This window comes from Budorcas taxicolor, chromosome 15 (assembly GCF_023091745.1).
Source record: "Budorcas taxicolor isolate Tak-1 chromosome 15, Takin1.1, whole genome shotgun sequence".
NCBI classification, from domain to species: Eukaryota; Metazoa; Chordata; class Mammalia; order Artiodactyla; family Bovidae; genus Budorcas; species Budorcas taxicolor.
The window spans coordinates 8,688,181-8,714,609 of NC_068924.1; the positions used below are offsets into that span (position 1 = coordinate 8,688,181).

Consider the following 26,429-nt stretch of genomic DNA (forward strand, 5'->3'; position numbering starts at 1 on the left):
TGCAGGAGATGCAGGTTCAGTCGATATGTCGGGAAGATCTCCTGGAGAGGGAAATTGTACCCATTCCACTATTCTTGCCTAGAAAATTCCATGGACAGAAGGGCCTGGCGAGCTACAGTGAGGTCCTCTGTCCATGAGGTCGCAGAGTCGGACATACTAAGGACCACAAGCACCGGAGAGAAGAGTTTATTGTAAAGTAAGATAGAAAGTGATGTTAAAGTGTTAGCCACTCAGTTGGTGTTTCTTTGTGACCCGGTAGACTGTAGCCTGCCAGGCTCCTCTGTCCATAGAATTCTCCAGGCAAGAATATTGGAGTGGGGAGCAATTCCCTTCTCCAGGGGATCTTTCCAACCCAGGGATCAAACCTGGGTCCTCCTGCATTCCAGGCAGATTCTTTATATCTGAGGCACCAGGGAAGCCCAGAAGGTAATAAGTGCCCTGAATGAGGCATCCTGAAAGTATTATGTACATTTGAGGGAATTATATGAATAGTTAGCATTTGTGTAAGTGAGAGAAAGACAGAAGCAAGTAAATGGAACTGGAGGAACAATGACAAAGAGATCAGAAACCACCAGGAATAGGAATATCAGTTTCTCTGGCCTCTTGATTTGTGAAGGGAAGTCATACTAGGCAAATTTAGAAATATAAATGGAGTAAAAAACTAGAGGACCTTGATTATCAGAGTAAGGCATTCAAACTTTAATCTGTAAGTAATTTGGAGTCATTGGAGTTTCAAATAGGAGACTGGCAATTTGCAGATATATATATATATATATATATATATATATATATATATATATACTGGAATTGAAGCAGAGGACAGTAGATCAATTATTTTGCTTCAATAATACAAGTTAGAAGTAATGAAAACCTGGACTTGAGTTATATAGTGAAAAAAGAGGAGGCATTAGAATGAGAAAATTTTAAAAAATGACTTGAACTTGGCACACAATAGGGGTGCTGGTGAAAAGGTTGTGGGCCTCATCAATAATAACAATAAGATTTCCAGCTTGGGAAGGAGGTTGAGTGATGTAAGTAAAAGAAAAAAGGACACAGCTATGGTGGGACAGCTGACTTTCATTTCAGGAGTATATCTTTGATGCCTATATAATATTCAGAATGCAGTAAGAGGATGAAGTTGGTGGTAAGTTTGGGCAGGTGATACGCACTTAATGTCATCACTCACAGGTGACAATTAAAGCCGTGAGCTTGGAGAGGGTTTTCACATATCAGAGAACAATATACTATAAGAGCCACTTTGCTGTACAGCAGAAATCAGCACAGTATTGCAAATCAACTACACTTCAATTTTAAAAAAATACACTAGTGATGACTCCAGTGATTATGCTTTCTGTTAATCTTGGAGCTAATTTCCTCCCCAAAATAGTTTTTAGCAATCCCACTGAGGACACAATTGTGATTGAGCACAGATGCTTCTCTAAGGAATGTTTGTGTGCGTATTTCAGCATGTCTCTCTTCAAAGGCATATGTGTACATACAGATCCGTGTATGTGTATAGTTCTATGTGTAATTCCTTGGTGTGTGGGGGATGAGCAAAGAGAGAAGAGAAAGAAACTCAGACAGAGGAAGAAATAATACCATAAGATATGAAGGCAAAATGCACTGGACATGCAAAGGGAGAAATGGCCACCTTTGGCAAAAAAAAAAAAAAAAAAACTTTATATTTTATATAAACTTTATATTCATTATTATTATTATTTAAATTTTTATATTTGAGATGGTCTTTGAAGGAAGAATGTGGACAACTTTAGATAGAAAGTGTTTAAGTTCACTGTGAAGATTATCTCAGCTTTTTTTTTTTAAGTAGTTTTTTGTAAAGTGATCATTGAGAAAATATCACTGATTTTTCATGAACATTTTTCACTGTTTAAAACTAGACTTTGGCATGTCCTTCAGAGGACATGTCAGTGGCCTCTGTGACACTCTTTTTCTAATCTTTAAACTGAGGGAAGAGAACTACCATTAATGTAATGTGCTGCTCTGTCAGGCTAATGCCCCTGATTCCTTCCAAGTCTAATGTTCCCTGAGCACCAGAAGCCTGGCATATAGCTAGGAAACTAAGTGGTCAGTTCTACAACATCACTCAGAACAGAAGTTTAAGAACATCTTCTCCATCTCTTTCTCATTAATGTCTTTCTCTTCAAACTTTTTTCTTAGATCATTCTGCCCTGCCCACATTCAACATCCTTTCTTTTACATTTTTATATTTTTCTTTTTTCCTATATATTTCCTGATGGCAGTATTTGGCCTGCTGGTGATAACCGGCTGAGTGTATCCAATGATGAGGAGTTTATCTTCAATGTCCTAATACTTGGAAGTCCCCATTTAAAGACTCCCAGGCATCCTATTCAGTGGTTATCTTTGACTGCCTTCCTGAAGCAGTCCCTGAGGTCAGCTTGTGATTTTCCCATCCCCTCTTAACACTGATTCTGTAGTATTCTTGTTCCTCTCTGTCAGTCAGATGATTTAACAATACATGATTTACCATGATGCCTATTAAACTTAATGTCCTACTTGCATAGGTTACTGTGAGTGTCGGAAGTTGCTGAGTACTATAGAATGTTGTAGAAAGGCAGTGAAAGTCAGACAGAATTTAGCAAATATTTCTGTACAATTATTTGTAGCACATTGTTTAAAGACATCTCAGAAGAACATGAATCCCCAAACTTCAGTAATTTGTTTTGATTATTTTTTTTCCTATCCTAACTAAAAGTTCCCTTTTAATCCATTTTTATAATACTTTTGCATTTTTTCATTAAAGAATGGCTAATAATTGTATAACATTGCAAACCCTTCAAGACTTGGATCTGCCTCTAAATAATACCACGGGTATTACTGACACTATGGGCTAACAGGAGCCAGACCTATGTCTTCTCTCAGTTCTCTTCCAGATAATGTTTGTGAGTTGCAAAGAAGATATTATTTTATAGCTTTAATTCTTAAGGGTGACTCTAAGGAAAGGGACTTCTCATAGTATTTAAGAAATAATTTTTGTCCATGTAGAGGCTTCTGGTGTTCCTTAAATGATTCCTGTACAGCCAAACACATTATTCAGCCTCACTGCATGGCCCACGGGGTTTGTTAACATCTGAACTGGATATTAAAAATAGAAAGTTTAAATGCAAGGCTTCAAATTATATTACCTAACTTGAACTGCACTGAAAGAAATAACTAGTTCTTTGAAACTTCACTCTGATAGTGGTGATATGAGGGTAGATGAGAAGAATCTTTAGGTAGGTCTTATTCTGTAAAGACTTGATTACATTCAGGAATTAGGCTTTGCTTTGTGTTTCGTGGGATAATTATGTTAGAGCTAAAATTCACATTAAGTTATATAATTTACCTTCTTTCTTTTAAAGATGAGAGGGTTGAGTCTAAAGGGTCAAGTAATTGGCTCAAAGTCCTATTGAAAGCTGTTGGTGGAAATGGGACAAAATAGGAATTTTCTCCCCTTAAGTTTACAGCCGTTTTCTTGACATCACTCTGTTGAGGAATTTTATTAACAGAGTATAAGAGTCCAGGCATATCACAAGTACTAATCAATCATTAACTGTCTACCATGGATATTTGGATTATTTCAGCTGCAATTTTTAATATGGCATCATATACAGCTTAGCTTGTAATTTCTTTATTTTTTCAGTATGCTTTGATGACAAAAGGAAAGAGAAACAGCCTTATAAGACACATAAAGATAAAAATATTAGGCTTGTCTCTTCAGTCAAGGTAGCTCTTTTATTTTTTGATAACTCCTGGTATTAAGCTAAATATGCTCAAGAGACACTATGTTCTGCCTTCATCTTGTTCCCCACACCTGTCTCTTCTGGCTTAGTTGGCTGAACCATTTTGGAATTATATGCCACTAGAAGATGACCTCAAATTACTCTAATTCCTAATAATCAGAAAACTTCCAGCCGATAGCACAGTACTCTCCTTCTATGTCTTCATGGTTGTTGATTTTCCAATTACTTACAAAGAGTTAGGGTGCTTTTCCTAAGTGGAATGCAATTTAGAGCAGTGTTTCTCCAAGTGCATTGGCAGAACAAAGATACAATGACTTCACAATAATTTGGAAACTTCGCTAAAATTTTAGGCTACAGATGGAGATGGAAATGGCAACCCACTCCAGTATTCTTCCCTGGAAAGTTCCATGGACAAAGGAGCCTGGAGGGCTATAGTCCACGGGGTCACAAGCGGTCAGACATGCATGCATGCAGGCTACAGTGTTTAATGTGAAGCCCAGTGATATATAAACTTTGTAAATGGGACTACAGACTGCATATTTTAATTGTTTCTCTTGATGGTTTTATATACATTAAAAAATTCAAATTTGGGCTACCTTGATACTGACTTTTATCATGTTACTTGTCACTTTGAGATTAGAGTGTAGCAGACAAATGCCTGAAAGAATGGCATACAGAGAGTCTATAATCATATTGCATTCAATGATGGCTTGCCATAACAGTAATGAACATTATATTTAATGCGTACGTACGTACTGGAACTAACAACAGAGCTGTTTTTTTTTTTTTTTTCTGATAGTCTAGATATCAGTTCTTATTGGTCAGTGTCTAGGAAATTGCAGTTGCTAAATATATCAAATGAGGTTTCCATCTGACACTAAGAGTAATGTCATGTCTAGGGTACAGAACTCATGTCCAGCAAACCTTAAAAATTCGACTTAGCTAATGACTTAAAAATGTTTGTCTGATAACCTCATGTTCAAGTAATGGGTATTCACTTTTTTGTCTCGAACATCTTTGCCAAGCATACTCAACAACTGTTCCTTGTCTTCGAAGAATAGCTACTATTTTTTAGTGCTTTTTTTTGGGGGAAGTGCTTCTTCTATCTTCTCTAGCCATGAGAGTTAAATGAGAGCCACTGTCTTCCTATAGGATCTGCTGTAGTTATTAACTTGTCATGGGCATATGACCCAAGCTTGACCAATTAGATTACCACACTGCCTTGGGCACAATCTTTGATTCATTGATGGACAGCTGAGGTTTTTGAACTCTGGACTAGGAGCCCATCTTACTTTCTCCTTCATGGCAAAAAAGAGCCTGCATGTCTGAGAGCCAATGGAGCATCCATAGTTGGAAGGAGGCAATCTGCCATTGAAGAGAATTAAGTCAATGACAATTTAGATAGAATTAAGCCAGTGCAGATAGAGGAAAGATGAAAAAAAGAGTACTGGTAGCATGTCAGTTCTACTTGGGATTTAGCTACTTGATCTCCCAGTTAAATAAAATGAATTCCCTGTTTTGTTTAGGTTATTTCAAATAGGGTTTCTCAGTTGTAGTCAAAAATAGCTCTGACTGATAACTCATTGAGCTCAGCATAACCAGTGGTGACTTTATGTCAGATTCTATTTCATAACTTATCTGGTGGCTCAGTGAAAAATAATTTGTCTGCAATGCAGGAGATCTGGGTTTGATCCCAGGGTCAGGAAGTTCCCTTGGAGAAAAAAATGGCTACCCACTCTGGTATTCTTGCCTGGAGAACTCCATGGACAGAAGAGCATGGAGGGGCTACAGTCCATGGGGTGAAAGAGTCAGACACGATTGAGCGACTAACACTTTCACTTTCATCATGCTCTAGATTAGGCAAAGTAGAAAATGGAATGGTGGTGGTGTATATCAATATACACAACTCACATTGTTTCCTATTTTAAAACATTGTACATTTTAATAACAAATGAAATCCTAATAAATATAAATACCCTGTATCTGTATTCTGTATCTATATATCCACATTGTTGTTACTGTTCAGTTGCGAAGTCGTGTTGGACTCTTTTGTGACCCCATATACTATCGCCTTCCAGGGTCCTCTTTCCATGAGATTTCCCAGGTAAGAATACTGGAATAGGTTGTCATTTCCCTCTCCAGGGATCTTCCCAACTCAGGGGTCAAACCCATGTCTCCTGCATTGGCAGGTGAGCTCTACCACTGAGCCACCTTGGAAGCCCATATGTATCTATATATCTCCTAGTAAGAGGATAAATTAAATTGGAAATGTATAAGATAAAGTACTATGGAAGTTGAGAGGAAGGAAAGACTATTGACTAAGAAAGTAATTAGCCTCCAATTAAAATAAATAAATTTAAATTTTAAAAAAGAAAGAAAAAAGAAAAAAGGAAGTTGAGAAAAATTGGAGAACTGCTTTATTTATTTTAATTGGAGGCTAATTACTTTACAATATTGTATTGGTTTTGCCATACATCAACATGAATCCACCACAGGTATACACATGTTCCTCATCCTGAACCCCCCTTCCTCCTCCCTCCCCGTACCATCCCTCTGGGTCATCTCAGTGCACAAGCTCCAAGCATCCTGTATCATGCATTGGACCTGGACTGGCGATTCATTTCATATATGATATTATATTGTGACAGTGGGATTGCTGAAGATGCAATGGTGGACGTTTAGTGACTCTCAAGTGGAATACCCTTTTAAGAAAGACATGGAAATGAGACTCTGTTTGGAATTTTGTTGTTATTATTTAGTCACTAAGTTGCATCTGAGTCTTTGTGATTCCATTGACTGTAGACTGCCAGGCTCCTCTGTCCATGGTGTTTTCCAGGCAAGGATATTGGAGAGGGTTTCCATTTCCTCCTGCAGTTTGGAATTTTATCAGAAGTTTAACATTATTGCACTGAGTATGAAGGACCAGTGAAAGAGATATTCCAAACAGAAGTATGAGCTAGATGATAAACAATATCTAGGAATGTTGTATTTTATCATTTGTCTATTAGGATGACTCAGCAGTGACTTGATAAATTTGCTTGAGCATTTGTTTGGAAAAATAGTGACATCAATTGATAGGCTTAGAGATAGCACCAGGAGTTATTATTATTCATACTCTTTGCTTACATATTGGCTGATTAAACACAATAAATACAATGAAGATGTACACAGGGTAAGTATCCACATGATGACTTTCTGAACTATAGTTTCCATATTTTATAGTCTACACATTTAAATGCATTGAAATGACTTCATGAAATGTCTTAGGGATTCTCCTTTATTTCATGAGAAATATACCTGATGACAGAAGGGTGAAAGGAAATGACTAAATAGATCACATTATGCATATGTGTACATGCTCAGTCATTCAGTCGTGTCACTCTTTGCAACCCTATCGACTGTAGCCCACTGGACTCTGCTGTTCATGGGCTTCTCCAGGCAAGAATAGTGGGGTGGGTCGCCATTTCCTCTTCCAGGGGCTCTTTCTGACCCAGGGATCAGACTCATGTCTTCTGCATTGGCAGGCAGATTCTTTACCACTGAGCCACCTGGGAATCCTCACATTATGCCTATAAATATGGCAGAATTTTGCTTATGATTTGCATTAGTCACTTCAGTTGCTCAGTCGAGTCTGACTCTTTGCAACCCCATGAACCACAGCACACCAGGCCTCCCTGTCCATCACAAACTCCCGGAGTCTACCCAAACCCATGTCCATCAAGTCAGTGATGCCATCGAACCATCTCATCCTCTGCTGTCCCCTTCTCCTCTGCCCTCAATCTTTTCCAGCATCAGGGTCTTTTCAAATGAGTCAGCTGTTCGCATCAAGTGGTCAAAGTATTGGAGTTTCAACTTCAACATCAGTCCTTCCAATGAACACCCAGGACTGATCTCATTTAGGATGGACTGATTGGACCTCCTTGCAGTCTAAGGGACTCTCAAGGGTCTTCTCCAACACCACAGTTCAAAAGCATAATTTTTCGGATTTCAGCTTTCTTTATAGTCCAACTCACATCCATACATGACCACTGGAAAACCATAGCTTTGACTAGATGGACCTTTGTCAGCAAAAGTAATGTCTCTGCTTTTTAATATGCTGTCTAGGTTGGTCATAACTTTCCTTCTAACCAGTAAGCGTCTTTTAATTTCATGGCTGCAATCACCATCTGCAGTGATTTTGGAGCCCCCCAAAATAAAGTCAGCCACTGTTTCCACTGTTTCCCCATCTATTTGCCATGAAAATATGGGACTAGATGCCATGATCTTAGTTTTCTGAATGTCAAGCTTTAAGCCAACTTTTTCACTCTCCTCTTTCACTTTCATCAAGAGGCTCTTTAGTTTTTCCTCAATTTCCGCCATAAGGGTGGTGTCATCTGCATATTTGAGGTTATTGATATTTCTCCTGGCAATCTTGATTCCAGCTTATGCTTCCTCCAGCCCAGCATTTCTCATGATGTACTCTGCATATAAGTTAAATAAGCGAGGTGAGAATATACAGCCTTGATGTACTCCTTTTCCTATTTGGAACCAGTCTGTTGTTCCATGTCCAGATCTGTTACTTCCTCACCTGCATACAGATTTCTCAAGAGGCAGGTCAGGTGGTCTACATAGATATCATACAATACTGTACTCATTCTTTCAGGACATATTAAATATCAACCTGTGATTTGTAGATCAGTTCAGTTCAATTCAGTTCAGTCACTCAGTTGTGTCCGACTCTTTGCGACCCCATGAATCACAGCACGCCAGGCCTCCCTGTCCATCACTATCTCCCGGAGTTCACTCAAACTCACATCCATCGAGTCAGTGATGCCATCCAGCCATCTCATCCTCTGTTGTTCCAGTCTCCTCCTTCCCCCAATCCCTCCCAGCATCAGAGTCTTTTCCAATGAGTCAACTCTTCGCTTGAGGTGGCCTGAGTACTGGAGTTTCAGCTTCAGCATCATTCCTTCCAAAGAACACCCAGGGCTGATCTCCTCTAGAATGGACTGGTTGGATAAGTGATGCAAATTCCAACTCCATCTCTGGCTCTGTTGAAATATTATGGCAATGGATAGAACCTCTGTGAATCCATTTTCTCACGTATAATTAGAATTCTACCTGGTATTGTGGGTTTAGATATCTAGTAGTTGTATGTGAGAAAATATATGTTACATATTAACAGATCATTTTTTTTTACTTGCTGTATTTTATAATAAACTAAAAGTTAAAATCTGTGGAAACTTTAATGACTTAAAAAAGTGCCCAGAGCCTTCTTTTCAACTCTCTGATGAGCCTGTAAGTGGACAACATGTTGTTTTCTCACTTCAGAAAAAGTATGTTATCCTGAATCATAGTTTCTCCAGTTGAATCACTGTTATGTTAATGAAGAGATAGAAGGATCTTGTGACAAAAAGAAATAAGTCACTTGCGTTACCTTCAAATACCTGCACCATTATAATATTGTTTACCTGGAGAGATTGAGAAGAATTAGCATTTTATTATGCAAGATGTTTTTCATCACAAATAAATATACTTTGAAATTCAGAGAACAGAATCAGAGGAAATAATAAGGAATAGATTATTTTTCCCTTCTCCATCCCCAAGAATAAATCGATCAGTGGATTGCCTCACAATGTAATTGTTTCCTTCTGATTAATGAATTTTAAGATACATTTTCTTTCATTGTTCATGCCACAGTCATTTAGGGAAATATACCCCTTTCTCACCATCATCATCTGTGGCATCATTTCCTGTGAATCCATAACTTGGAAGAAGAACTCATAAAGTCTAAAGAAATAATTATATGCATGCTCAATTGCTTCAGTCATGTGTGTGTGTGTGTGTGTGTGTGTGTGTGTACATGTATTTTCATATGTATATTTTTCAAAACAAATATATAAGCTCACTAGCATTAAAATAGGCTAAAAAGAGCAATCTTGAAAAATTTGATAATTAAATTTAGAAACAGAAGTATATTTTTTAAAAGTTTGAAACAGAAGTATATTTAAAAGTTTTCCTTTTAAAAAAGTATTTTGGTTATTTTTTATAAATTTCTATTGATAAATAAAATTACAGAAACTTTCTCATAAATACATCTATATAACCAGTATATATATAAGATTGTAATAAGTTCATTATTTAGAACACTTGTGGTTGATTCTTTGTCATGTTTTCTTTCAATTTGTGAATCTGCTTTTGTGTGTGTGTGTTTATTCATGTGTGTCTCTTTTGAATAAAAAAAAATAGAGAAAAATTTTGAACTTGCTGAAATTTTGGTACTTTGACTTTTATGAGATTCTACCAAGACCTATGTTGAGCATAACAACAGATCAACAGTTCAGTAAACTATGGTTCTTATTTCTGCATCCAAGGGTCTTTCTTTGAAAGTCAGTCCTTCTTTGAATGGATTCAGTAATAATGGGTAAAGAGCTCTAATGACTCAAAAGGAAATTAACTAAAAATAAAAAATAATGGTTCAAAATGATATATGAATAATTTAATAATTAAGTGCTTTGAAGGTCTCTAAGTAAATATATGGAAATATTCCACATTAATCAGAGTTGATTCTTTCCAAATGTGATTGAAATTAGAAACTATATTTCTATACAATTCATTTGAATGCTTCTTTCTATCAAAATCTTCTTGCTGTTAGAAATGGTAAGTAAAATGCCTCAGAAGTATGGTGGATTTTCCTCACTGCATTAAGCACATTAGTTATAAACTGCTGTATATACAATCCTTTCTATAAGAAAATAAAAACATGCAGTGTGATAAAAATAAGACAAAGTCAAACCTCAGTTATGAGGAAGCAGTTTCTACACACACATCATATAGAAGATAAGGAAGATATATTCAAATTGCAGGATAAGACCAAGCCAATTGTAGGATAGAAATGTGGTGTATAATAGATGAGCCACATTTAAGGAGGAGAAATAAAGGGAACAGCCATACGCTCCTTTAATTAAGATGACTAGAACTATTTGGGTTCAGTTAGGTTCCAGTCCCAAAAGTCAAGCCATACTATAGACCTGATCTTGGATTTCTCTAATATCTGCTTCCTCTTGTCATTGCATGTATTTCTGGAAAATAAAATCTCTTACATACATTCACTTGAGTGTATTCCTCTTCATTACAACCTACCAGAACACTCAACCGCTTTCCCTTTTATTTCTAAATTTTTTAACATTCTTCAGAAAGATTATTCCTTTCAGCAAAATTTCTTACCCATAGCTGTCTATCTATTCATAAAGTAATCACCACGAAGCTAAGGGACTTAAAATATCCTAGAGGAATTAGTTCTGCCAGCTCGGTTGATCAGCTGCATAACTCTGGGAGAAAACGTGACAAATGGGTTGTTATAAACTATTGTTAAAACTTTATTTTTATACTTTAATCTGCACAGATTGTTTTCTCACTTTAGTCTTGTAATTGAGAGTGCCAGCACTCCTGCTGTTAGCACACTTATTTGAGATACTAAACATACCAGGCTTTGATTTGCTCTGTAAATAATTCACTACATGTTTTACCACATATACTCGTACTGATTTCAGAGGCTGTATGGATGAAATGGTTCAAAAGATACACATTTCAAGAGGGGGCAATGTCAATTATCACAGCCTCATCACAAGGTTTTCTATGCACTAAAGACTTGAGATATAAAGAGAGAATAAACATTGGCTGAACACCTGCTATAAGCCTGGTGCTATGTTAAGTGTACGCAACTAAATTGTCATTTAAATCTTTCAAGCACAACAAGGTAGGTATGATTGTTCCATATTAAATGAGAAAAAACTGAGTATTGAAGAGGTTCAGTATCTTGCTCAATATCTCTGAGCTACTAAATGACAGATAAGGGGTTCAATTCCAGTACTCTATTAATTCTGAAGCCAACTTTCCCTCATTATTCTATGTTCCTACCCAAAATAGTTCCTGCTGTTGGCAAAGCAGAATTCGTTTCAGTTCAGTTCAGTCACTCAGTCGTGTCCGACTTTTTGCGACCCCATGAATCGCAGCACGCCAGGCCTCCCTGTCCATCACCAACTCCCGGAGTTCACTCAAACTCACGTCCATCGAGTCAGTGATGCCATCCAGCTATCTCATCCTCTGTCGTCCCCTTCTTCTCCTGCCCCCAATCCCTCTCAGCATCAAAGTCTTTTCCAATAAGTCAACTCTTCACATGAGGTGACCAAAGTACTGGAGTTTCAGCTTTAGCATCATTCCTTCCAAAGAAATCCCAGGGCTGATCTCCTTCAGAATGGACTGGTTGGATCTCCTTGCAGTCCAAGGGACTCTCAAGAGTCTTCTCCAACACCACAGTTCAAAGCAGCAATTCTTTGGCGCTCAGCCTTCTTCACAGTCCAACTCTCACATCCATACGTGAATACTGGAAAAACCATAGCCTTGACCTTTGTTGGCAAAGTAATGTCTCTGCTTTTGAATATACTATCTAGGTTGGTCATAACTTTTCTTCCAAGGAGTAAGCGTCTTTTAATTTCATGGCTGCAATCACCATCTGCAGTGATTTTGGAGCCTAAAAAAATAAAGCCTGACACTGTTTCCACTGTTTCCCTATCTATTTCCCATGAAGTGATGGGACTGGATGCCATTATCTTCGTTTTCTGAATGTTGAGCTTTAGGCCAACTTTTTCACTCTCCTCTTTCACTTTCATCAAGAGGATTTCTAGTTCCTCTTCACTTGCTGCCATAAGGGTGGTGTCATCTGCATATCTGAGGTTATTGATATTTCTCCCGGCAATCTTGATTCCAGCTTGTGTTTCTTCCAGCCCAGCGTTTCTCATGATGCACTCCGCATAGAAGTTAAATAAGCAGGGTGACAATATACAGCCTTGACGTACTCCTTTTCCTATTTGGAACCAGTCTGTGGTTTCATGTCCCGTTCTAACTGTTGCTTTCTGACCTGCATACAGATTTCTCAAGAGGCAGGTCAGGTGGTCTGGTATTCCCATCTCTTTCAGAATTTTCCACAGTTTATTGTGATCCACACAGTCAAAGGCTTTGGCATAGTCAGTAAAGCAGAAATAGATGTTTTTCTGGAACTCTCTTGCTTTTTCCATGATCCAGGGGATGTTGGCAATTTGATCTCTGGTTCCTCTGCCTTTTCTAAAACCAGCTTGAACATCAGGGAGTTCATGGTTCACGTATTGCTAAAGCCTGGCTTGGAGAATTTTGATCATTACTTTACTAGCATGTGAGATGAGTGCAATTGTGCGGTAGTTTGAGCATTCTTTAGCATTGCCTTTCTTTGGGATTGGAATGAAAACTGACCTTTTCCAGTCCTGTGGCCACTGCTGAGTTTTCCAAATTTGCTGGCATATTGAGTGCAGCACTTTCACAGCATCATCTTTCAGGATTTGAAACAGCTCAACTGGAATTTCATCACCTCCACTAGCTTTTTTTGTAGTGATGCTTTCCAAGGCCCACTTGAATTCACATTCCAGGATGTTTGGCTCTAGATTACTGATCACACCATGGTGATTATCCGGGTGGTGAAGATCTTTTTTGTACAGTTCTTCTGTGTATTCTTGCCACCTCTTCTTAATATCTTCTGCTTCTGTTAGGTCCAGACCATTCCTGTCCTTTATCGAGCCCATCTTTGCATGAAATGTTCCCTTGGTATCTCTAATTTTCTTAAAGAGATCTCTAGTCTTTCCCATTCTGTTGTTTTCCTCTATTTCTTTGCATTGATCACTGAAGAAGGCTTTCTTATCTCTTCTTGTTATTCTCTGGAACTCTGCATTCAGATGTTTATATCTTTCCTTTTCTGCTTTGCTTTTCACCTCTCTTCTTTTCACAGCTATTTGTAAGGCCTCCCTAGACAACCATTTTGCTTTTTTGCATTTCTTTTCCATGGGGATGGTCTTGATCCCTGTCTCCTGTACAATATCACGAACCTCATTCCATAGTTCATCAAGCACTCTATCTATAAGATCTTGGCTCTTAAATCTATTTCTCACTTCCGCTGTATAATCATAAGGAATTTGATTTAGCTCATACCTGAATGGTAAAGGGGTTTTCCCTACTTTGTTCAATTTGAGTCTGAATTTGGTAATAGGGAGTTCATGATCTGAGCCACAGTCAGCTCCTGGTCTTGTTTTTGTTGACTGTATAGAGCTTCTCCATCTTTGGCTGCAAAGAATATAATCAATCTGATTTTGGTGCTGACCATCTGGTGATGTCCATGTGTAGAGTCCTCTCTCGTGTTGTTGGAAGAGGGTGTTTGCTATGACTAGTGCATTTTCTTGGCAAAACTCTATTAGTCTTTGCCCTGCTTCAGTCTGCATTCCAAGGCCAAATTTGCCTGTTACTCCAGGTGTTTCTTGACTTCCTACTTTTACATTCCAGTCCCCTATAATGAAAAGGACATTTTGGGGAGTGTTAGTTCTAAAAGGTCTTGTAGGTCTTCATAAAACTGTTCAACTTCAGCTTCTTCAGTGTTACTGGTTGGGGCATAGACTTGGATAACTCGGTATTGAATGGTTTGCCTTGGAAACAAACAGATCATTCTGTCGTTTTTGGGAGTGCATCCAAGTACTGCATTTCAGACTCTTGTTGACCATGATGGCTACTCCATTTCTTCTAAGGGATTCCTGCCCACAGTAGTAGATATAATGGTCATCTGAGTTAAATTCACCCATTCCAGTCCATTTTAGTTAGCTGATTTCTAGAATGTCAACGTTCACTCTTGCCATCTATTGTTTGACCACTTCCCATTTGCCTTGATTCATGGACCTGACATTCCAGGTTCCTATGCAATATTGCTATTTACAGCATCGGACCTTGCTTCTATCACCAGTCACATCCACAGCTGGGTATTGTTTTTGCTTTGGTTTCATCCCTTCATTCTTTCTGGAGTTATTTCTCCACTGATCTCCAATAGCATATTGGGCACCTACTGACATCTTGGAATGTGAATTCAAGTGGGCCTTGGAAAGCATCACTACAAACAAAGCTAATGGAGGTGATGGAATTCCAGTTGAGCTGTTTCAAATCCTGAAAGATGATGCTGTGAAAGTGCTGCACTCAATATGCCAGCAAATTTGGAAAACTCAGCAGTGGCCACAGGACTGGAAAAGGTCAGTTTTCATTCCAATCCCAAAGAAAGGCAATGCTAAAGAATGCTCAAACTACCACACAGTTGCACTCATCTCACATGCTAGTAAAGTAATGATCAAAATTCTTCAAGCCAGGCTTTAGCAATACGTGAACCATGAACTCCCTGATGTTCAAGCTGGTTTTAGAAAAGGCAGAGGAACCAGAGATCAAATTGCCAACATCCCCTGGATCATGGAAAAAGCAAGAGAGTTCCAGAAAAACATCTATTTCTGCTTTACTGACTATGCCAAAGCTTTTGACTGTGTGGATCACAATAAACTGTGGAAATTTCTGAAAGAGATAGGAATACTAGACCACCTAACCTGCCTCTTGAGAAATCTGTATGCAGGTCAGAAAGCAGCAGTTAGAACAGGACATGAAACCACAGACTGGTTCCAAATAGGAAAAGGAGTACATCAAGGCTGTATATTGTCACCCTGCTTATTTAACTTCTATGCAGAGTGCATCATGAGAAACGCTGGGCTGGAAGAAACACAAGCTGGAATCAAGATTGCCGGGAGAAATATCAATAACCTCAGATATGCAGATGACACCACCCTTATGGCAGCAAGTGAAGAGAAGCTAGAAATCCTCTCGATGAAAGTGAAAGAGGAGAGTGAAAAAGTTGGCCTAAAGCTCAACATTCAGAAAACGAAGATCATGGCATCTGAATCCATCACTTCATGGGAAATAGATAGGGAAACAGTGGAAACAGTGTCAGGCTTTATTTTTTTTGGGCTCCAAAATCACTGCAGATTGTGATTGCAGCCATGAAATTAAAAGATGCTTACTCCTTGGAAGAAAAGTTATGACCAACCTAGATAGTATATTCAAAAGCAGAGACATTACTTTGCTGACTAAGGTCCATCTAGTCAAGGCTATGGTTTTTCCTGTGGTCATGTATGGATGTGAGAGTTGGACTGTGAAGAAGGCTGAGCGTCGAAGAATTGATGCTTTTGAACTGTGGTGTTGGAGAAGACTCTTAGGGTCCCTTGAACTGCCAGGAGATCCAACCAGTCCATTCTGAAGGAGATCAACCCTGGGATTTCTTTGGAAGGAATGATACTAAAGCTGAAGCTCCAGTACTTTGGCCACCTCATGCGAAGTGTTGACTCTGGAAAAGACTCTGAAGCTCGGAGGGTTTGGGGGCAGGAGGAAAAGGCGATGACCGAGGATGAGATGGCATCATGAACTCGGTGCGCATGAGTCTGAGTGAACTCCGGGAGATGGTGATGGACAGGGAGGCCTGGCGTGCTGCGATTCATTGGGTTGCAAAGAGTCGGACACGACTGAGCAACTGAACTGAACTTAACTGACCTGGGGAGTTCCTCTTTCAGTATCCTGTCATTTTGCCTTTTTTTTACTGTTCATGGTTGTTCTCAAGGCAAGAATACTGAAGTGGTTTGCCATTCCCTTCTCCAGTGGACCACATTCTGTCAGACCTCTCCACCATGACCCGCCCATCATGGGTTGCCCCGCTGGCATGGCTTGGTTTCATTGAGTTAAACAAGACTATGGTCCTCATGTGAATAGATTGTCTAGTTTTCTGTGAGTATGGTTTCAATGTGTCTGCCCTCTGATGCCCTCTTGCAACACCTACCATCTTACTTGGGTTTCTCTTATCTTGGGCGTGGGGTATCTCTTCAGGGCTGCTCCTTACCTTAGACGAGGGGTATCTCCTTACCGTTGCCCTTCCTGACCTTCAACGTGGGATAGCTCCTCTAGGCCCTCCTACTAGGTGGCTTTTCCCGGCTGCCCTTGACCTCGGGCGTAGGGTGGCTCCTCTTGGCCACCACCACTGATCTTGGGCATGGGGTGGCTCCTCTCTGCGCCGCCCCTGACCTCAGACATGGGGTAGCTCCTCTTAGGTGCCGCCCCTGGCCTCGGACGTGGGATGGCTCCTCTCGGCCACTGCCACTGACCTTGGGCGTGGGGTGTCTCCTCCCAGCCAGCACAGACCTCGAACATGGGGTAGCTCCTCTCGGCTGCCGCCACTGACCTTGGGCATGGGGTGGCCCCTCCTGGCCACCACTGACGGCGCACCAAGTGTGGGTGGCTGCAACCCGGTGAACTAAGCGTGGGTGGCTGCGACCTGGTGCATTAAGTGCTGGTCAATGCAAATTCTGTAGATAACTTAGTTCTACATGAAATATTACTTTCTCATGAAAGTCTTTCCTAACCCTTTATCCCCTGCCACTCTCCATACAACCAGGCTAATCTCTGTCACTTTATCATTCATATATGTGCAGATACACACATATACATATTACATATATATGTATATATGTTTGTATAATACTCTTTACTATCTCTATGTATCTACATAAACATATATAGAGGGAATATGTGTATATATTATTGTACTCACATTTTTTGTTGAAACATCACAATTATAATCAGTCATTCTATTTGACTGAATTTATTTTCTTCTGCTCAACATTTGTTTTCTCTTCTAATTTATAAGCTCAACCAGGAGTGGGACCACCTTGCTTTGTTCTTTTTGTATTCTTCAACAGTGTCTAGTACGAAGTCAGGAGTCAAGAATATTAGATAACTGAATTAATGAATCCACTTGTCATCAACTATGTGAAAGATGTGGGTTAGGTGACATAGGAGCTAAGAATATTTTATTTTTATGTATTTCAATGCTTATGTTCTTCCTACAATGTAAGGATAATTGAAAGCAATTTTTTCTAATTTAAAACTATAAATTAGAGATTATCTATATTTTGTTTTAAATTATTATGATAGTTTGTGAGATTATAAATATTCTGTGAATGAATAAAAGTATCTCTACTTCTCTGTTAACCTGGTTTTATAACATCTTTCCTATCCATCCTTTTTCTTCCATTCTGATTGTCATTAATTTGGATTCCCTTTAATTTAGCTCATTAGCTTTGACAATTGCAAAGATCTTTGGTGACATGAGTTGTGGTCATTAATGCTTCATAAGATTAGATATAAGAGAAAATAGAAGAGAAATGTGAGATAGAGGAAGCCTTACTGCAAAGGAGAGCAGAGAAAATAATATGAGAGCTGGAGGAATGTTGAATCAAGGAAAGGTTACTATTTAAGATAGTAAATATTCTATTATGTTTATAGATGAGAATAATTAAGTATGAAGGAAACAAGTGATGTTTACATGAGAGAGGAAATAATTGCAGAAGAAAGCTCCCTGAATTAGGTAAGAGGACATGGGATCCAGTACACAGAACTGTCAAGAACTGTTCATTAGTCACAATTAAGAGGTAAGATAGCATAAATGGATATGGATACAGCTAAGATGTTCTATTTGTTGCTAAAAAATAAATGAGATCATAAATTTAAGGCAAAACCTGAACTTTAAGTCAGGTTTTTTGTTTCTTTTTTTTCCTATGCACAGTCAGCAGTACAGATACAATGATGAAGTGAATGAGATGAAGTCTGAGGTTGAGTTAAAAGTCTGTCAAGTGAGTAGACTGTCATAGAGAGACTGGGGAGAAACAGTGTTAAGACTGTATAGGGAAGCCCAAGATGGCAGAAGAATAGGACAGGGAAACCACTTTCTCCCCCACAAATTCATCAAAGGTTCATTTGAATGCTGAGCAACTTCCACAGAAAAACTTCTGAATGCTGGCAGAGGACACCAGGCATCCAGAAAGACAGCCCATTCTCTTTGAAAGGAAGTAGGACAAAATATAAAAGACAAGAGGAGAGACAAAAGAGTTAGGGACAGAGACCCATCCTGGGGAGGGAGTCGTGAAGGAGGAGAAGTTTCCACACAGTAGGAAACCCTCTCACAGGCAGGTCTGTGGGGAGTTTTGGAATCTCAGATGGCAACATAACTGGGAGAAAAAACAAGACAAAGCAAAACAAAATATGCATCTGACCGCAGCTGTCAGTGGAGAAGTAGCCCAGAGGCTCGCATCCACCACCAGCAAGCAGGGGCTGGACAGGGAGGCATGGGCTGCATAATTGGTGCTTAGGGTAAGTACCAGGCCTGAATGCCCTGAGGACAATCTGAGGGGGCTAACATGAGATAGCAACCCAAACTGTGGGATCGCCAGAGAGAAAAAAAAAAAAAAGAAAAGAAAGACTGAGAATGTTCCCACTAAAGCCTCTAACACGCAGCCTGGCCCAATCACAGAACAAAGAATGGAACAAACACCAGAGGGGAGCTAGCTGACTGCATACAGGCCCCTCCCCTTCACCGGAGGCAGAGAGGCAGGTGGGCAAGCGACTGAGCCAGAAGGCGAGGGGCTGCTCCAATCTTGGCCCCAGAGATGGCATCCTCCACCAAACTGTAAGCAGGCTCCCAGTTGCTAACCACGTCTTCCTGAAATCCTGGATGATTGACATCTGCCAGGAGGGTTGCAGCCTGAGATCAGCTCCCCAGAGGAGACACACAGCACACCTGAGTGGATACTCTTGCAGTGCACCCGGGACACTGAGCTGCCTGGACCAGGAGGTGATTAAGACACATGGCCCACTCAGGACAGTGCACTCACCAAGCACCTGGTCGCTTGAGCTGCTTGGACCTGGGAAGGGCACAAAACTAAAGTCCAACCAAGTCTGTGCCCTTGCGGAGCACCCTAGAACATGAGCAGCTTAGAACTGGGAAGTGCATGAAATGCAGGGCCCACTTGGGACAGTGCCCTGCAGAGGACCCTGGGCCTAAGCAATGTAGACCCAGGAAGCACACAGCACCTTGGGCTGTGGCAAACCCAGTGTGATTCATACACTGTGAGCACTCCCCATACATGCCAGTGATATTTGATTGCTGTGTTCCTCCCTCCCCACAACAAAACTGAACAAGTGAGCCTAAATAAGTGATGACCTTCACTCCCTTGTGTCAGGAGAGAAATTAGACACAGAAGAGACTTGCAAACACAGAAATCCAAAATAAACCAAGAAGAGGGAATTGCTCTGCAAGTGACAGGTGCAACAGATTAAAACTCTGTAATTAACATTGACCAAGCATTGGAGAAAAAACCTTTATGGCAGAAAGTGAAGAGGAACTAAAAAGCCTCTTGATGAAAGTGAAAGAGGAGAATGAAAAAGTTGGCTTAAAGCTCAACATCCAGAAAACGAAGATCATGGCATCTGGTCCCATCACTTCATGGGAAATAGATAGGAAAACAGTGGAAACAGTGTCAGACTTTATTTTTTGGGGCTCCAAAATCACTGCAGATGGTGACTGCAGCCATGAAAGTAAAAGACGCTTGCTCCTTGGAAGAAAAGTTATGACCAACCTAGATAGCATATTCAAAAGCAGAGACATTACTTTTCCAACAAAGGTCCATCTAGTCAAGGCTATGGCTTTTCCAGTGGTCACGTATGGATGAGAGAGTTGGACTGTGAAGAAAGCTGAGCACCGAAGAATTGCTGCTTTTGAACTGTGGTGTTGGAGAAGACTCTTGAGAGTTCCTTGGACTGCAAGGAGATCCAACCAGTCCATTCTAAAGGAGATCAGCCCTGGGATTTCTTTGGAAGAAATGATGCTAAGGCTGAAACTCCAGTACTTTGGCCACCTCATGAGAAGAGTTGACTCATTGGAAAAGACTCTGATCCTGGGAGGTATTGGGGGCAGGAGGAAGAGGGGACGACAGAGGATGCAATGGCTGGATGGCATCACTGACTCGATGGACATGAGTTTGAGTGAACTCCGGGAGTTGGTGATGGACAGGGAGGCCTGGCATGCTTGGATTGATGGGGTCGCAAAGAGTCAGACACGACTGAGCAACTTCACTTTCACATTTCAGTTTCATGCATTGGAGAAGGAAATGGCAATCCACTCCAGTGTTCTTGCCTGGAGAATCCCAGGAACGGGGGAGCCTGGTGGGCTGCTGTCTATGGGGTCGTGCAGAGTTGGACACGACTGAAGCAACTTAGCGGCAGAAGCAGCAGCAGCAAGCATTGGAGGGGGCCTATAAACTGTGAGAACAACTACAAGCTGGAACAAGGAACTATCTGAAAATGAACTGACTCCACACTGCCAGAGAAACAGTGAAACAGAGAAACAGTGCCAGAGAAATTCCTAGATATATTTTTACTATTATCATTTTTTAATTTTTTTTAAAATTTAAGTCCTTAATTACTGTTTTAATCTTCATTTTATAACCTACCTTGCCAAGAAAAACCCTATTTTTAAGGCAAATTTCATATATATTTTGTATAATTTTTATGATTGATTTTGTTTTGTATTTTCAATATTTTATTTTTGAGAATCTAACCTCTACTCTAGATTTTTTAATCTTTGCTTTTTGCTATTTGTTATCAATTTTGTACTTTTAAGAACCTAAACTTCAGTATCCATTTTCACTTAAGGGTGTGATTACTGGTTTGACTGCTCTTTCTCCTTTTGACTCTCCCTTTTCTCCCCCAGGTCACCTTTATATTCTCCTTACCCCTTCTCTTCTCTACTTAACTCTATGTGTCTCTCTGGGTGTTCCAGACTGTGGAGAGAACTTAGAGAGTTGATTACGGGCTCGATTGCTCTTTCTTCTTGTGACTCCCTTCTTCTCCTCTTGGTCACCTCTATCTCCCTCCTCCCTCTTCTCTTCTCCATGTAACTCTGTGAACCTCTCTGTGTGTCCCTTGCTGTGGAGAATTGTTTCACCATAAACTTAGATGTTTTATCATTTGTGCTGTATGGATAGAGAAGTCTTGAGGTTACTGTAAGAATAAGACTGAAAGCCAGAGGCAGGAGGCTTAACTCCAAAACTTGAAAATATCTGAGAAATCCTGATTCCAGGGAACATTAATAGACAAGAGCTCACCCAAAAGCCTCCATATCTACACTGAAACCAAGCTCTACCGAAGAGCCAACAAGTTCCAGAACAAGACATACCACGCTAATTCTCCAGCAAAACAGAAACACAGCCCTAAGTATTAAAAGACAGACTGCCCAAATCCACGCCAAACCTATAGACACCCCAAAACTCACTACTGGACACCTCATTGAATTTCAGAGAGAAGAGATCCAGCTCCACCCACCAGAACACAGATGCAAGCTCCCCTAATAAGGAAACCTTGGCAAGCCACTAGCCCAACTCCACCCAAAGGGAGCAGGCTCCACAATAAAGAGAAACCACAAACTTCCAGCTTAGGAAAGTGCACCCCAAACACAGCAACGTAAACAAAATGAAAAGGCAGAGAAATATTCAGCAGGTAAAGGAACATGATAAATGCCCACCAAACCAAACAAAAGAAGAAGAGATAGTCTACCTGAAAAAGAATTCAGAATAATGATAGTAAAGATGATCCAAAATCACACACACACAAAAAAAATGGAGTTACAGATAATAGACTAGAGACAAGGACTGAGAAGATGCAAGAAATGTTTAACAAGGAGCTAGAAGAAATAAAGAAGAGTCAATCAGTATTGAGTAATGCAATAACTGACGTCTAAAGCACTCTGGAGGGAACCAACAGTAGAGTAACTGAGGCAGGAGTTATTGAAAAATAAAAAAATAACCTAATTTTACACCTAAAGCAGCTAGAAGAGAGGATAAGTGAGAGGAAAGATAGTATGGTGGAAATAAATGAAACAGAGAGAAAAAAAGAAAAAGGAATTAAAAGAAATGAGGACAACCTCAGAGACCTCTGGGACAATGTTAAATGCCACAACGCTCGAATCATAGGAGTCCCTGAAGAAGAAGACAAAAAGAAAGGGTGTGAGAAAATACTTGCGGAGATAAAAGTTGAAAACTTCCCTAAAATGAGGAAGGAAATAACCACTCAAGTCCAAGAAACCCAGAGAGTCCCAAACAGGATAAACCCAAGGCAGAACATCCCAAGACACATATTAATCAAACTAATGATTAATTGACTAAGATTAACAAACTAAGATTAATCAAACTAATGATTAGCAAACTAAGATGAAACACAAAGAGCAAATATTAAAACAGCGAGGGAAAAGCAACAAATAACACACAAGGGGATCCCCATAAGGATAACAGCTGACCTTTCAATAGAAACTCCTCAGGCCAGAATGGAATGGCAAGACATACTTAAAGTGATGAGACAGAAAAACCTACAAGCCTTATTAGTATACCCAACAAGGATCTCTTTCAAATATGAAGGAAAAACCAAAGGCTTTACAGACAAGCAAAAGCTGAGAGAATTCAGCACCATCAAACCAGCTCTCCAACAAATGCTGAAGGATCTTCTCTAGACAGGGAACACAGAAAATGTTTATAAACTCAATCCCAAAACAACTAAGTAAATGGCAGTGGGATATACTTATTGATAATTACCTTAAATGTAAATGAGTTGAATGCCCCAACCAAAAGATGAAGACTGGCTAAATGGATACAAAAAGACGACCCCTATATGCTGTCTACAAGAGACTCACCTCAAAACAAGGGACACATACAGAGTGAAAGTGAAGGGCTGGAAAAAGATATTTCATGCAAATGGAGACCAAAAGAAAGCAGGAGTATCAATACTCATATGAGATAAAATAGACTTTGAAATAAAGGCCATGAAAAGAGAAATAGAAGGACAATACACAATGATCAAAGGATCAATCTAAGAAGATAATACAATTATAAATACATATGCACTCAACATAGGAGCACCTAAATATGCAAGCCAAATGCTAACGAGTATGAAAGGGGAAATTAACAGTAGGACAAAAATAGTGGGAGACCTTAATACCCCACTCACACCTATGGATAGATCAACCAAACAGAAAATTAGCAAGGAAACAAAAACTTCCAATGATACAATGAACCAGTGAGACCTAATTAATAGCTATAGGACATTTAACACCAAAATAATGAATTTCCCCTTTTCCTCAAGTGTACATGAGACATTCTCCAGGATAGATCACATCCTGGGCTATAAATCTAGCCTTGGTAAATTTAAAATAATTGAAATCATTTCAAGCATCTTTTCTGATCACGATGAGGTAAGATTAGATGTCAACTACAGGAAAAAAAATATGAAAAATACAAACACATGGAGGCTAAACAACAGGCTTCTGAATAACCAACAAATGAACAAATCAAAAAGGAAATCAGAATATGCATAGAAACAAATGAAAATGATACACGACAACCCAAAACCTATGGGATTCAGTAAAAGCAGTGCTAAGGGAAAGGTTCATAGCAACAAGCTTACCTCAAGAAACAAGAGCAAAATAAAATAAATAATTTAACTCTATACCTAAAGCAACTGGAAAAAGTAGAAATAAAGAATCCCAGGGTTAGTAGAAGGAAAGACATCATAAAATTTAGAGCAGAGATAGATACGTGAAAAAGAAACAAAGGACACTATAGCAAAAATCAACAAAATTAAAAGCTTTGAGAGATAAATGAAATAGACAAACTATAGCCAGACTCATCAAGAAACAAGGGAAAGAATCAAATCAACAAAATTAGAAATGAAAATGGAGAAATCACAACAGACACTGCAGAAATACAAAGGATCATAAGAGACTACTATCAGCAACTATATGTGAACGAAATGCACAACGTGGAAGAAATGGATGATTTCTTAGAAAAGCATAACCTTCCAAATCTTAATAGACACATCACAAACATGGAAATCGAAGTTGTATTAAAAAATCTTTCAACAAACAAAAGCCCAGGACCAGATGGCTTCACAAGCGAATTCTACCAAAAATATACAGAGGAGCTAACACCTATCCTACTCAAACTCTTCCAGATAATTATAGAGGAAGGTAAACTGCCAAACTCATTTTATGAGGCCACCATTGCCCTATACAAAAACCAGACAAAGATGCCACGAAAAAGAAAAGTACAGGCCAACATCACTGATGAACATAGATGCAAAAATCCTCAACAAAATTCTAGCAAATAGAATCCAACAACATATTAAAAAGATCATACATCAAGACCATGTGGGCTTCATCCCAGGGATGTAAGGATTCTTCAGTATTCTCAAATCAATCAATGTGATATACCACGTTAACAAATTGAAAGATAAAAATTATATAATTATTTCAATAGATGCAGAGAAAGCCTTTGACAAAATTCAACATCCATTTATGATAAAAAGTCTCCAGAAAGCAAGCATAGAGAGAACATACCTTAACATGATAAAGTCATATATGATAAAACCACAGCAAATATTATCCTCAATGGTGAAAACTTGAAAGCATTTCCACTCAAGTCAGAAACAAGACAACGATGCCCATTTTCACTACTACCATTCAACATAATTTTGGAAGTTTTAGCCACAGCAATCAGAGCAGAAAAATAAATAAATAAATAAAAGGAATCCAGATTAGAAAAGAAGAAGCAAAATTCTCACTGTTTGCAGATGACATGATTTTCTACATAGAAAACCCTAAGGACACCACCAGAAAATTACTGGAGCAACTCAATGAATATAATAAAGTTGCAGGATATAAAATTGACACACAGAAATCTCTTGCATTCGTATACACTAACAATGAGAAAATAGAAAGAGAAATTAAGGAAACAATTTTATTCACCATTGCAACAAAAAGAATAAAATACTTAGGAATAAATCTATCTAAAGAAACAAAAAACCTACATATAGAAAACTTTAAACACTGATGAACGAAATCAAAGATGACACAAATAGATGAATACCATGTTTCATGGATTGGAAGAATCAATATAGTGAAAATAAGTATACTACCCAAACCAATCTATGGATTTAATGCATTCCCTATCAAGATACCAACAGAATTTTTTACAGAACTAGAACAAATAATTTCACAATTTGTATTGAAATACAAAAAAAAAAAAAAAAAACAAACTCAAATAGCCAAAGCAATCTTGAGAAAGAAGAATGGAACTGGAGGAATCAACCCACCTGACATCAGACTATGCTATAAAGCTACAGTTATCAAGACAGTATGGGCACAAAGGCAGAAATAGAGACCAATGGAAGAAAACAGAAAGCCCAGAGATAAATCCACGCACCTATGGACACCTCATCTTTGACCAAGGAGGCAAGAATATACAATGGAGAAAAAAAATCTCTTCAACAAGTGGTGTTGTGAAAACTGGACAACCACCTGTAAAAGAATGAAACTAGAACATTTTCTAACACCATACACACAAATAAACTCGAAATGGATTAAAGGTATTAATATAAGACCAGAAACTACAAAACTCCTTAAAGGAAAACTTAAGCAAAACACTCTCTGACATAAATCACAGCAAGATCCTCTATGACCCACCTCCCAGAGTAATGGAAATAAAATCAAAAATAAATCAAATGGGAACTAATTAAACTTAAAAGCTTTTGCACAATGAAGGACTAAGCAAAGTGAAAAGACAGCCTTCAGAATGGGAGAAGATAATAGCAAATGAGGCAACTGACAAAGAATTAATCTCAAAAATATACAAGCAGCTCATGCAGCTCAATACCAGAAAAATAAATGACCCAATCAAAAAAATGGGCCAAAGAACTAAACAGACATTTCTCCAAAGAAGACATACAAATGGCTACCAAGCACACAAAAAGGTGTTCATCATCACTCATTATCAGAGAAATGCAAATCAAAACCACAATAAGGTACCATCTCATGACAGTCAGAACGGCTGCTATCAAAAAGTCTACAAACAATAAATGTTTATTTATTTATCTCCA

General features: G+C 39.0%; 1 protein-coding gene across 1 annotated transcript in view; it reads right to left on the reverse strand.

Annotated features, from left to right (window-relative positions):
* Positions 1-26,429, reverse strand: part of CNTN5 (contactin 5) — a 654,757-nt gene that overhangs the window by 413,078 nt on the left and 215,250 nt on the right. The window lies entirely within an intron of this gene.